Genomic DNA, 12424 nt, shown 5'->3' with positions numbered 1-12424 from the left:
GTGTCCTTCTCCTTTAGGGGCTGTTCCAGTCAGCTTTTCAGTAGACGTTTAATGTGTTTTAAAGGTCCAATTAATCAGCTTTTTAACAGTCCTGGAGCTCCACAATGCAGTCATGCCACACTTTCTGTGCTAAGGTTTGTGACTAGCTATTGCTGCATTGTGTGACTTGTGAAGTGTAGTTGAGTGTGGTGGGAGCCAGGGAGGCTGCATTTTGATCATTACATTTAATAGTGTCTGCTTTTTTTTTTTTTTTTTTTTGGAACTCAGATATATGCAGTCGCTTCTACTATACATCATGTACCACTGTAGTCTCAGCTTTGGCCAAACATGTTTAAATCTCCAATCTGTGCTTAACGACTGGATGAAGAATGGTGTTTTTCTGTCTTTCCTAGGAGGAAAGCATATCAAAGATATTACTCGTGGTGGCAGCATGCTTACTATAGGCACTATCTTAGAAATGACTTGAGATAATTATTAACTGTGATTTATACTTGTATGACTGGAAAGAAAGAAAATCAATTAGTGCTGGCCATTACATAGCCCTGAGCTAGTAATATATAGGCAACAGATCCTATGTGTTCTTTGGGGATTGCCAATTATCTAGTTTAGACAATACTAATACTATTAGTATTTGGAACACAACTCTGTTAAGAAAATTCCTTCAGGACAGCTCGGCACCTCTGACTTTGGAATTGGAAAGGTTGCAACAACACAAGTAATGAAAAAGAATGATGCCTAACCAGCATTCTAAATTTTAAAAATTGCCTTTGAAACTGAAAAAAATTACCATATTTTGTATTTAAAATTAGTTTAATTAAAAATAAATTAACATTATTACAACAGTGATGCACATCCTCTCTACATGTGTTATAATATCCTGAACCACTTGCAGTGAGAAAAGACAGCTGGATTTGAACATGAGTGAGAACTAAGGTGTGACTCACAACTTGCACCTGTAGGGATAGACAGTGCTGCTTCTGGTTTGTTGAACAAGTTTTCAGAGGCTGGTTGTGTCAGTCTGACAGAAGAGTAGAGCAAGGCATTCCTTCCCATAAGTGAGGAATTTCAGCACATGAAGTTATGCAGCGCAGTAGGGTCTGCGTGCCCCCTTCAACAGCTCCAGTAGTGTTGTCTTAAACCCTGCTGCTCTGCTGGATCTTTGATGCACAGCAAGCCATTCCCAAGTTGTGAATCTTGGCAGTGGCTCCACTGTCCTGTAGCTGTTGTGTAAAATACAGGGGTAAATGGCTCTTCCTTGTGTCCTACCCTCCTGTTCTGGCTGGGGCTATAGCTGCTCTTTAACTTTCACAGCCATGAAAACACCCTCTCATGCATAGCTAATTCATTATCCAGGATATTGATTTGGAGGAAAATATGAGGAAATAATGCTTGTCAGTTTTGTGTGATCTGAAATCCACAGAATTACAGAGGACCAGGGGCACCACTCATGTATCCTGGCTTAGCAGTTCCGTCTTACTCACAACATCATTCCTGAGACTTCTGTTTGCAGAATGTTATGCAAAATATTTTTTTCTCATTCACCCTTTGGTTGCTCTGTCTAAAGAACCTTGAAGAGGTGCAGAGAGAAAAATCACTTTATCAGTTTTGTTTTGAAAGCTTTGGAAGGAAAAGCAGAGCAAATTCCTGAGAGCCTGTGGGAATTCAAGGCTAAAGAGCAGAGGGGCCGTGGAGGAAAGCTCAGAGTTACAAACTTGTGTCTGATTCAGCTTGCAGGATGAAATGGAAATGATTTTACTGATTTTGCTGGGAGCTGAGCCAAGTCCTTTCGAAGATAGGGTGGCATTATGCCACTGCAAACTTGGCGACAGGACTCTGAAATTGAATATACAGAACTTTGATAGAGGGAAAAGTCCGGACAAGAACAGGTGATGAAATCCTGCTCAAGAGAGGAGGGGAAAATAGAGCAGTTGAATCATTCTTGCAATGCAAATAGGGGATGTAGGAACCTAATAGCAGCTCTAGCTTCCATTAAAATCTGTAGCTGTTTTGCCATAGCTCTTAATAAGGCAGGAGTTACAGCCATGAGAGATCAGGTTTTGCCTCTTTCCAGATTGCTGAGAAAACTCCAATTGACTTTAGAAAGTGGGGAATTATGCCACTCAGTTTGTAACACATAAATTATGTTTAGTCTATTTGTTTTGTGCAAAAATTGCTACAAGAAAAGAGTCAAGATAAATGAGGAATGACAAGTTGAAACATCAATTCAGTGAAACCGAGGAGCTGCTTTTAGCATTTTTATGTTAAAACTTCCTGTTGAAATAGTCCCACTGATCTTACATGGGTTCTTTGAAGATAAAAAGAAGACTAAGGGTGGCCTTTTCAACAGGGATTTCCTTCTCAAGTCAGTTGGATTTTCACACTGGCGGGTCAGGGAAATGCTTTATAGAGAGAACATAACCTAAATCAAGGCCCACTTACAATCCCTAGTCCAGTGGAAGTCCTTCCCCAATGTCAATTCCTAATGGAAAAAAAAAATTAAAGAAGGTTAGCATTTCTATTCGCTATGGTTGACTGCAGTGATATGTGTAATTACTGCTATTAGTCTGACCAGTAATAAAAACATACTGCTAGTTAGAGCTTACTGTATGAAAAGCTTGATAAAAGTTATTCCAGCCACCTTGAAAGGCTCCTAACCTTCTTTGTTGAGGTTATACTATAAAAATCAAGGAATTCCAAAAACACAGGTTCAAAACTCAAATTTAATTCCCTGCACACAGCTGGACTATCCAGCAGCCATTGAGCTGGGGCATGAGGATCCTGGTGTGTTTCATGGTCATGAAATAGGCAAATAAAACCTTGTCTGTTTTTTGGGGTGTTTTTTAAGAAGTGTTGGTGTACAGTTGGAGAAATCAGTTTATTGCAGGACCTTTCCACCCCTGCAGATATCACAAGCTCATTTAAGCCATGCCACAGATTTGAGATCCCCTGGACTAAATTACTTATATTTTTATTTTTAGTTTGAAGAAAAAACCAGGACTTCAGAGCTAATACTTGTACATAGTAACACCCTACCAGATATCTCTGATCTCACTGAAATAGCCAGGTCTCTGTGGGAGTGTTATAGCACATTTATCTGAATCAGTGCAGCAAAGAGATGCCTTGCAGAAATCCTGCATGACAGCTGAGGGAAGAAAACACCTTCACATTTATTTAAAATTTATATTTTTCTTATTTTACAACTTGCTTTTGTGGGAGATAGTGTGAGCTGGTGATCAATCCCCTTGTTTCTCAGGCACACGGGATGGAGATGTCTGCCAGGCCACAAAAGCAGGACAATGCTGGTGGGCACAGGCGTGCTTGCCTGCTGCAGGGTTCACTAAAGGGGACTGCAGGGTACCCCTGGAAGTCAGAATTGTTCCTCAGAGAGCCCAGTGGGTCACCTGGAGACCCTGGGGGCGTTTGTGGGACAGTGCTGGTGCTGCCACTGCTCTCCCATGGAAGGCAAGTGAGGAGCTGGTGGCTCTCTCTTGCACTGGGCAATACTTAGTGCAGCACCACACTGGTTAGTGTGCAGACTTGTCCAGTAAAACAGTAGCTGGGAATGGAAGGAAGGAAGTCAATGAATCACCAGGAATCTGTGCACAGCCCTTCCTGCTTTCTTTTCCTTAGAGAGATTTTGTTAAGCCTTTGACTAATGATAGAGCTGAAAATGCATAGGGCCCTGTTAATTACTGTGGGGCTATGCTTTAAGCAAATCATAGGTGGGATATTTTCATAATTGTAATAATGTTTGCTCTCATAGCTTCCTTTGCTGCAATACTGAATTACTCTTCAATCACAACCAAATCAGACACATTAGGAAAGAGCAAATCCAATCCTGCATTTCTGTTACTGCAGATATCTACCACTGAACAGTTCTTATCAGTTTACTCACTTTATTTTACCATCAACAATGATGAAAATAAAGCTAGGATTTAGGCATTCCTGAATTAATGATCTGAGTCTTGCACACATGGCAATGCTCCAAAGTGGAAGCCCTGGAAAATTGGTCTGCAAAGTTTCTTGACATTGTACTTGAGCCCAAGTGTGCACTTAAATCCTTGAAGCAGCTGTGCCTGGGTGAGCGCTTGAAAGTGCAGCTTCAACAGGGCAGTGCAATTGTTCACTAAATGTTATCTCCCACTGTCACAGTCATGGAATGGTTTGGGTTAGAAGTCATCTCAAAGATCATCCAGCCCCAACACCCCATCCCCATGGGCAGGGACACCTTCCACTAGACCAGGTTGTTCAAATCTCCATCCAGCCTGGCCTTAAACCCCTCCCAGGGATGGGGATTCCACAACTTTTTTGGGCAACTCTGTTCCAATGTCTCACCACCCCCACAGTAAAGAATTTCTTTCTAATATAAAATCTAAACCTACCCTCTTTTATTTTTAAGCCATCCCACCTTGTCCTATCCATCCTTATTTAACTTTTCACCCTGCTTTCTGCCCTTTTTCAGAGGGTAAGCAGTTCTAGAAGATAAACCCAAAGTCATTTTACAAGGTTGGTGATCCTGTAAAAGGTTCTCCTGCAAAAATGTTTTCTTCTTTTATCCAGGGAATATTTAAAGGTGTAAACTCATCAAATTCACATGGCTTGCCTTTCTGACTTTTGTTTTCTCAGTCCTGTCAGTAAAAAACACTTGCCACCTTGCTCTACACACTGATTAAGGTGGCTACAGTTTTTAAAAAGCTTCTTCTTCATGCTATTTTTAGTGCCTTTTTGGATTAATTCCCTACTTGTATATGACCAGTCAACACTATAATCTTACAGTCTGCGTTGCAGCCCTGCAGAGGATGACTTTTGTTAATTCATCTTACACTAAATTCAATTAAGGAGTTCAGAAAGATTTTTGCTCTATGTAAAATTATTCAAATGTACTCACTAAAAAAATTCCAGACAGAAAACGTGTACTATGTGCACTCTGAGGACGTCAGAGACAAAAGCTGCCCTGGTCTGTAAGGAATAAATTAAGACAAATCAGTGCAAGGTGTTCTGAGGATAACCAAAAGAACAAAAAAGGGCTGTACTAATTAAAATAAAAGTCAGTTTCTAAAAGAGCTTAGTAAAATGGTTACAGCTTTGTGTATAGGCGAGACCTGACAAAATAAGAGCGTAACTACATTTTTATTGGAAAAGAGAACTTTCTAGGAATAGAGCAACACATTTGGTTTTGATTTGTGCTTCTGGTTTGGCTTTAGCTTCTGCTTAAGTTTAGCCTGGGTTTTGATTTCAAGCATACTCTGGAGTTAAGCTTTTTGTGTTCTGGAGGGTCTTGAGAAGGAATACAGAACCTCTTTAAAAGTAGCCAATTAAAATAGCTTATTTTGGGGTTTTTTTCCCTTCCAATTCCTTGTAGAGCATCCTGTTACCAGCTGCATAGCAGAGGCAAATCCACTTCTTCAGCAGAAAAAGGCATATCATTCCAGCTGATGGAGTGTAGGAGTTCCCTGGGCCCTCAGGGGTGCCTTGTCTGGCAGAAGGTGGGAATGGTGCCCCTGCCTGGCCTGGAAGCGATGTGAGAGCCTGTGGAGCCCTGCTGGAGCCCTGGCAGACAGATAAGCCATGAGTGCCTTTTGCACAGATAACGAGAGGAAAGGAAGGAAGCAGCTGGGGCAAATGCAGCAAGAGAGCATTCACAAGAAGCCAGGAGGAAGGGAAGCAAGGCTGTGGCCACCAGAGTTATTCTGGAGCTCAGTGATCCTCCATGGGCTCTGCCATCATTCCTCTCATGCACCTACAGGGTATTATGGCAGTGGTGACATTTGGAGTTGTGTCTGAAGTGGAAGTAGAAGATTATAGCCCTTCTGATTTTGTGTTTGACCTGAAAGCAAAACTCTGATAGTAACTGAAAATCCTGATGCTCTTATTTTAGAAGCTGAAATTAGGTTCCTAAAGCTGACATTTAGGTGCCTAAATGAGCAACTTTCTCAGAACCTGCTGGGCAATTACCAGTAGCAAAGATCAAGCTACTAATCCTGGTGGCTAAGAAGGATTTAGGAGCCTAACATTAGACCCTCATTTTTGGAGCATGCTGACACTGAGTTTTAGCTCATTCCTGATTTATGCATTTTTATTTCTATGAAGTTTTTTTCCAAATATAAGAAACTTCTCTTAATGTCTTGTATTAATAGATAGTGTTGGCAATACATTTGTCCAAAGCTATCCCAAAGACCATCACTAACTATTACAGGATTTCAGAATTACTGACTGGAGTCTGCCAGCAGTTCTCCCTGCTTTACAGACCAAGGAAATGCATTTGGCAAAAAGTGAAAACTGCATTAACTGAAGAAGGATGCTAGCAGTAAAGTAGCCCCAGCTTTTGCACATCTGATATAATTCTCCTTAGTAACTTAAGCAGGAATATCAGCCAGCTGCAGAAGTATGAGCTCTATCTTCATTTTTTCTATCCTTGCCAATTATTTATCATATTTTCATGATGTCCAAGAGGATAATTTGGCTAGGGAGACCTTAGTTGTGTTGGTCAGCCATATGGCCAGAACCCACTCCAGCTAAGTATGAACTGTATTGCCTGTTGTATAAACATGGAAAAATATTGCTTATTTTCAATGCAGGTGCAAAGGGGAGAAGAATGTATAGGGGTGCAACAGCGGGTAAAGGCCAACAGAAGTAACATTTGTTACAGGGAAATGGAAAGCATGTCAAAACTGTTGAAAACTGTGAAACAAAATGTTAGAAGTCCTGCAAAAGTCAAAGCAAGGAAAAAGAGGTGTTCAGCCAAGCTTTTAGCTCCATGTTGTTATGGGAGGTATAGAAACCAGGAGAACTGGCCACCTTAGAGGGCTTTCTTTATTACCATGGCAAGTCTGTGTGCAAGGGGGTATGTTTGGTTACAGCTGGGCACTCAGGTATCTGCAGGTCACGTTAGCAAGGTCACATGTGGTTATGAGAGAGAGCTGATTCCTGCACAAGGAGCAGCTGAGCTGCAGAAGGGCACTATCAGGTGCTTTATTGAGGTATAGATCACATCTGCCTCACCTTTCCAAGGGAATGGGATGTATGCTTCTCGTTCCATGCCCTAATACTTAGAATTGCATATGCTTGCTTGTTTTCATGCTCAGTGAATGTCACAGGCTAGTGGTTCATGGAGTTCACAAAAACCTCAGCCTTAGATCTGATGTGATAGAAAATTCCTTGTTGTTGGTATTGTTTCTAACTTGCAGGTTCCCTTCTGTCACATAAACTGGGCTAATGCCCAATGGAAATAAAGATTATCCCTATTCCATATAATCCCCACCCTGAGTGAGGCCAACCTAGTAACATGTATGGGAAAGCAATATGAGACTGGAGTAGGATTCTGGAGATTTGCAGAGAATAGAAATGCAGGACTGCTGTTTGCATGGCACTGTTCCTTTTCCAGGGCCTGTTTCTATGAACACTTGAATGTGTAACTTTCAGTATTAAGATGTCCAGATTAATTTAATAGGAGTAATGATTAGGGCACTCAGAATATGGATTTGTTAACCTGTCATTGAAGTAAATATTGAATAGGTATGAGAAAATTTTTCCAAAGTAATCAGTCCTATTGCTGCTCACCAACATTGTTGAAAGGATGGTTCTGGATTTTTTTCATTGACTTCACTAGGAGTACAGTTAGACTGGTCTGGAAGAATCTGTTGAATTTCCATTAACTTTATTTGGAGAGCAGATCTGGCCTGGCTTGAGCACAGATCTGGTATGGCTGGGCACCAGGAAACATTATTTTCAGTTAAATTCCTCAGCAACTACTGCTATTTACACCCCAAAACATGCACTGAAAGCACATATCTTCACCAGCTGTGAAGATGATCAAATATTTAAGCAATTCTTTATCAAACAGATCTTTTAGCAAAATGTAGAAAAACTCACTAAATTTTAAGCTTGATAAATAGTATTCCGTCAGCTCTACTGTTTGAAAGATTTGTGAAAACATTCAATTTTGCAAGAAGGAATAAAATAAAAATATGGTCTGAAAGAAGCATAATTCTAATGCAGTTGCAAGAGTTGTCAGCAACCAGCAGTCTAGCCTGGATGGAGACACCTCCCAGACACTGCTGTTCTTGAAGAATTTTGTCACTCTTCTGTTGTTTTGTGGTGGATGGCTCAGTGACTCAGCCCAGGGCCTCCCAGCCAAACAACAGGAGCCCAGGGAAATGAAACTACCTCTAAAACACCAGTTGCTACCAAGAGACTGAAGTGCAGGAGCTCTCCTTTCCCCTTCCCCATAAAAAAAAAACAAAACAAAACAAACAAAAGAAAAAAACAAAAAAACAAAACCAACTCACCCACCCCCCCCCCAAAAAAAAAAAACCAAAAAAAAAAAAACCAAACCAAAAACCCCCCAACAAACAAAAGGAAGGTATGATTGCTATAAAGATGTACTCAATCAAAGTAGAGAAACCACAGAGCAGGGGATGGCTGTGCCTGCACTGAGGCGTTGCTCCTCTTGCCCCTTGCTCATTGGTGTTCTGCTGGAGCAGTTCTAATGTCTAGATATTACTTCTATAACATATGTACTTTCCAATGCTTTTTTTGCTTTCAGGTACTGAGCTGATACAGCCCTAGCTGCAAGCTGATCCAAGTATCAGGTTATATAGTGATTATATAGTGATTTCCAGCAGCTCTAAGCTAGGTTGAAACAGTCGCTTCTCATAAAGCTCTGTTGTGCAGTGAGGATGACAGAAAATGGTTATACCAATTAAATGAAATAAAAATCATAGGTTTCTTCAAGGAATACTGAACAAGTGCCAATACTTTACAGTTCTCCTAATGCAGATGAAGGTACTCTGCAAAAGTGAACTTTCTGTCAGTACAGTAATGCTTCTGCAGAGGAGGAGTTTTGTGCAGTCATTATGTCCACTTCAGTAAATGGGACAATACAGGATGTCATGTCACAGGTCTGGGCTATTTCTACCCATCTTTTGCTAACACATGGGTTTGACAGTCTGTGTTGAAGAATTGACACCTAGAGCGGCCAAAGGTAGACTTTGCACTTCGTCTTGTTACTCTGATGGACTCACCCCCAGGATCCCCAGCTATGGTCTGCACATGCAGGTTGAAAATGGCTCTGTCTATCTGTGGGTGATGACAGAAGTTAAATGAGTAGTGGATTACTAAATTGATAAATGATACATTTTCCAGACTGAGATTCTACCTCAAGACTCTGAGAATAGCAAGGGCTCTACAGAAATACAGGTCAGATTTCTGCTTGAAACCATGGTCCTTTATCTCAGATAGACACTTAAGCTGCTTTTACATGCTCCCAGTGATGGCAGTTCTCCATCTTCAGCCAAACTATTCAGACAGTAGAAAGTCAGATAAAAACAATATGCTGTGCTTTTATTGAGTGCTTACTTCCTTCATTAACGTGATGAGGGTACTCAGCCTGGAATGATGGCTGTGTGAATAGCACTGTCACAGCCTTGACATTGTTCCTCCTTTCTTTGCCCATCCCTCAAGGAACAAAAATAACTGTCTGCAGAAGTAATTACTGTCCACTTGCTACTCCCAGCACTGAACAAAAATGAAAGTTAAGGATTAACTTCAGTGTCCTAAGTGCTGAACTTGTGTATGTAACTCCTGTTTTACCAGAAGTCACTGGGGTTTTGCATTCTAGATGGGCCATAGGAATTAACAGTCTCCTAATCTAATCCAGCTGTGAAGAAAAATAAATTATCTTAATCTGCTGGAGTGTAACTTGTAGGTTGTATGTGGTCCTGTTCTTCATGGAGAGATGCAGGAGAGAAGCAATTTCTAAAAACTATTCTTTGCCTAGCCATCTTCTCGTGGTACCCCAAACTAATTTGTATAGGTCTTGACTGTAAATCAGCACTTTTGAATGTCAAATTGAGGGTGCTGCTGCTGCAAAGACTCCATGGTGTTAATGTCGCTGAGCATAGTTTTATAACTCCAAATATCTGCCAGTGTATACCATAAAGTTAATTTTAAAAAGTGATTGGCATAATATATAGTGGTTTATTAACAGCTTTTAGTACTACAGGCAGTTTTCATTGCTACTGGTCAGCCTGAAGTGTAGTATGTGCAAGCACAAAATGCTGGTAGTTCATTTTTTCTATTGTTTGGTGTAGGGTTTTTTCCCTTAAAAAAGTAATAATTTTATCCCAGCTGTCTGGAACAAAAGTTTAGATGAGTGTAAGCACAGATGAATGTCAGTCAGTGCATTCCTGATGACAAACCGCCCAGCAATATAAGAAATTTCCAAAAGCATGGAAGTGTGAAATATTTTTGTGTGTTTTCCAGCTATTTGTAGATGATTTAAAAGACCTGCTTCTAGCAGGTGCCCAAGATGCTTTTATTTTCAGTTGGCTACTTACTGCCTAACTCTTAAATGCTGTGGAAAGCATTTATTCCCAAATGGATTGCTGAATAAATTGGAAACTAGAAATGCAGAGAACAGGAAAATGTTTGCTATCTGTGAAGGGGCAGATAGGCAGTCTTCTAGGAAGCTGGAATGCTGGGGGTATATTTTGGCACAGGGATTTTACCTACTTTTCTTGGCAACGTTGTTTCCTTATCAGACCAGGCACGCATTGTATTTTGCATGTGTCAAAAAGTGCTTGCCAGCAGGACTCATTCTGATAGCGACAACAGGAAGTCTGAAATACACCAAAGGAATGAAGGCTTGGGAAGCCAGACACAGAGGAGCAGCAGTAATAGCTGTTCTGGATAAGGAGGTTAAGCCACAAAGAGTTCAAGCCCATCAATGCTGTCAGTTGGATTGCAGGAGATTGTAGGTAGCTGCAAACAAACCAAAAAAATTGCACAAGGAAAAATGCCAAGCAGAGAAGAGCTGTCTTAGTTTGAGAGGCTCTGTTCAAAAAAATGTCTGATAGATATTGCTTTGGAGTATAACTTAGTCTCAGATTCATGATATGTGAATTCTGGCTTCTTGCTGTAAGCTCCAGAAGAAGCTGTTCATTATGAAACATCCCTTTACCTCACTTTTTTGATGGAATAAGAGATGCAGGAAATGAGCGTTCTGGCCCAGCTGTTCCTGCATACTCTCTATCTGCCCAACATTAAATTCTGTGCAGCTGCCAAATCTCCTGTAACTCTCCCTTTTACAGCCCCATGACCTGCAGCTCAGAAGCTCCCAGGGTCTTCTAAGCAGCCCAAGCCCTCCATATCCCACAACGTTTATGAACAGGAACAAAACTGAGCAATGAGGAATCTGGACACATTTTTATCAGTGACTCCTTTAATGAGTGGATGAAAATTTAGGTTTATAATACATGCTGGGATACTAGCACAATAACAGTGTTGGCTGCTAGGAAAGCTATAAATGCTTGTATTTAAGTACAATAGGCTCTTTATAATCAGATATTTTATAATGTTCTAAGATGTTTCTGATGTTAGTGGCCTAAAAACAAAGCTGACACTGTTAGAAACTGTAGCTTAGAGAGACCAATGCACAGAGTATCCCCTCATAAGACTGCCAAGAAATCTGATACATTTTTCCATTGCTTGTGTAGAGGAAACCAAATGGAAAGGAGAAACCACAGAAACTCAGCTCAGCAGCTTAATGTCTAACAACATCTTACACAGTAAAAATGACAAGTACTATTGGAACAGAAAACACATCTTGTTTTTCATTTCTGGGGTCCACTGCAGTCTCATGCTACCTCCTGTTTTTTTACCAGGCTCAAGAAGAATGAGCTCATTGCAGTTTATCACAATAAAGATGAGATATCTCTCTGGATAGATAGCAGTTGGTTTTGTCCATCCTTTTGGAAAATTAAGGCATGGTTCAAACACAGATTTGTGTTTTGTTTCTTCTGAGACAGCCAGCCATAATAATCACTCCATGTGCTTCGAATAACATGAGAAACTGAGACTGACTCACTGTTTCCCATTTCATTAGCTCAGGACAGGATGCAGATCCTATAAACACATTCCGTGTGAGGCTTTACATGGCATGGAGTTCCTTGCTCTAATTTTGCAAACCCACTGTTTTTCATATCCCTAGAACAACTTTTTATGGTCTCTCTCTTCCAGCTCTTCTGACTGCCCATATCTAAGCATGAAATATGACTTAGGACTGCAGTAACGTTTCCCTTCATAACTTCCTTCTCTCAGCCACAGTAGTTCTGCTTAAGCTTCCCTCTGACTAACAAAATCAAATATCTACCCACCAGTAGCTCACCAACAGTGAAAGAATGGACCTTGGATGGTGCCCTTGGAAAGACCTTGGCTGTTAAGCTGCACATTGCAACTCCATTTCTACAAATATGGGCCTGAGTTATACCTGCTGAAAGTGAATAACCATTCATCCAGATCCTTCAAGCATGTCTTGAGTCCCCATGGTGAATCAGTAGGGTTCCAGGTGTGTAAGAGTGGGAAAGACATGGAGTAGGAAAGAGCAGGAAAAACACGTTCTCTGGTAATGGATATTGTTACGGAG

Source organism: Melospiza georgiana, chromosome 5 (assembly GCF_028018845.1).
Source record: "Melospiza georgiana isolate bMelGeo1 chromosome 5, bMelGeo1.pri, whole genome shotgun sequence".
Classification (NCBI taxonomy): Eukaryota; Metazoa; Chordata; class Aves; order Passeriformes; family Passerellidae; genus Melospiza; species Melospiza georgiana.
This window is presented reverse-complemented; position numbering follows the sequence as displayed.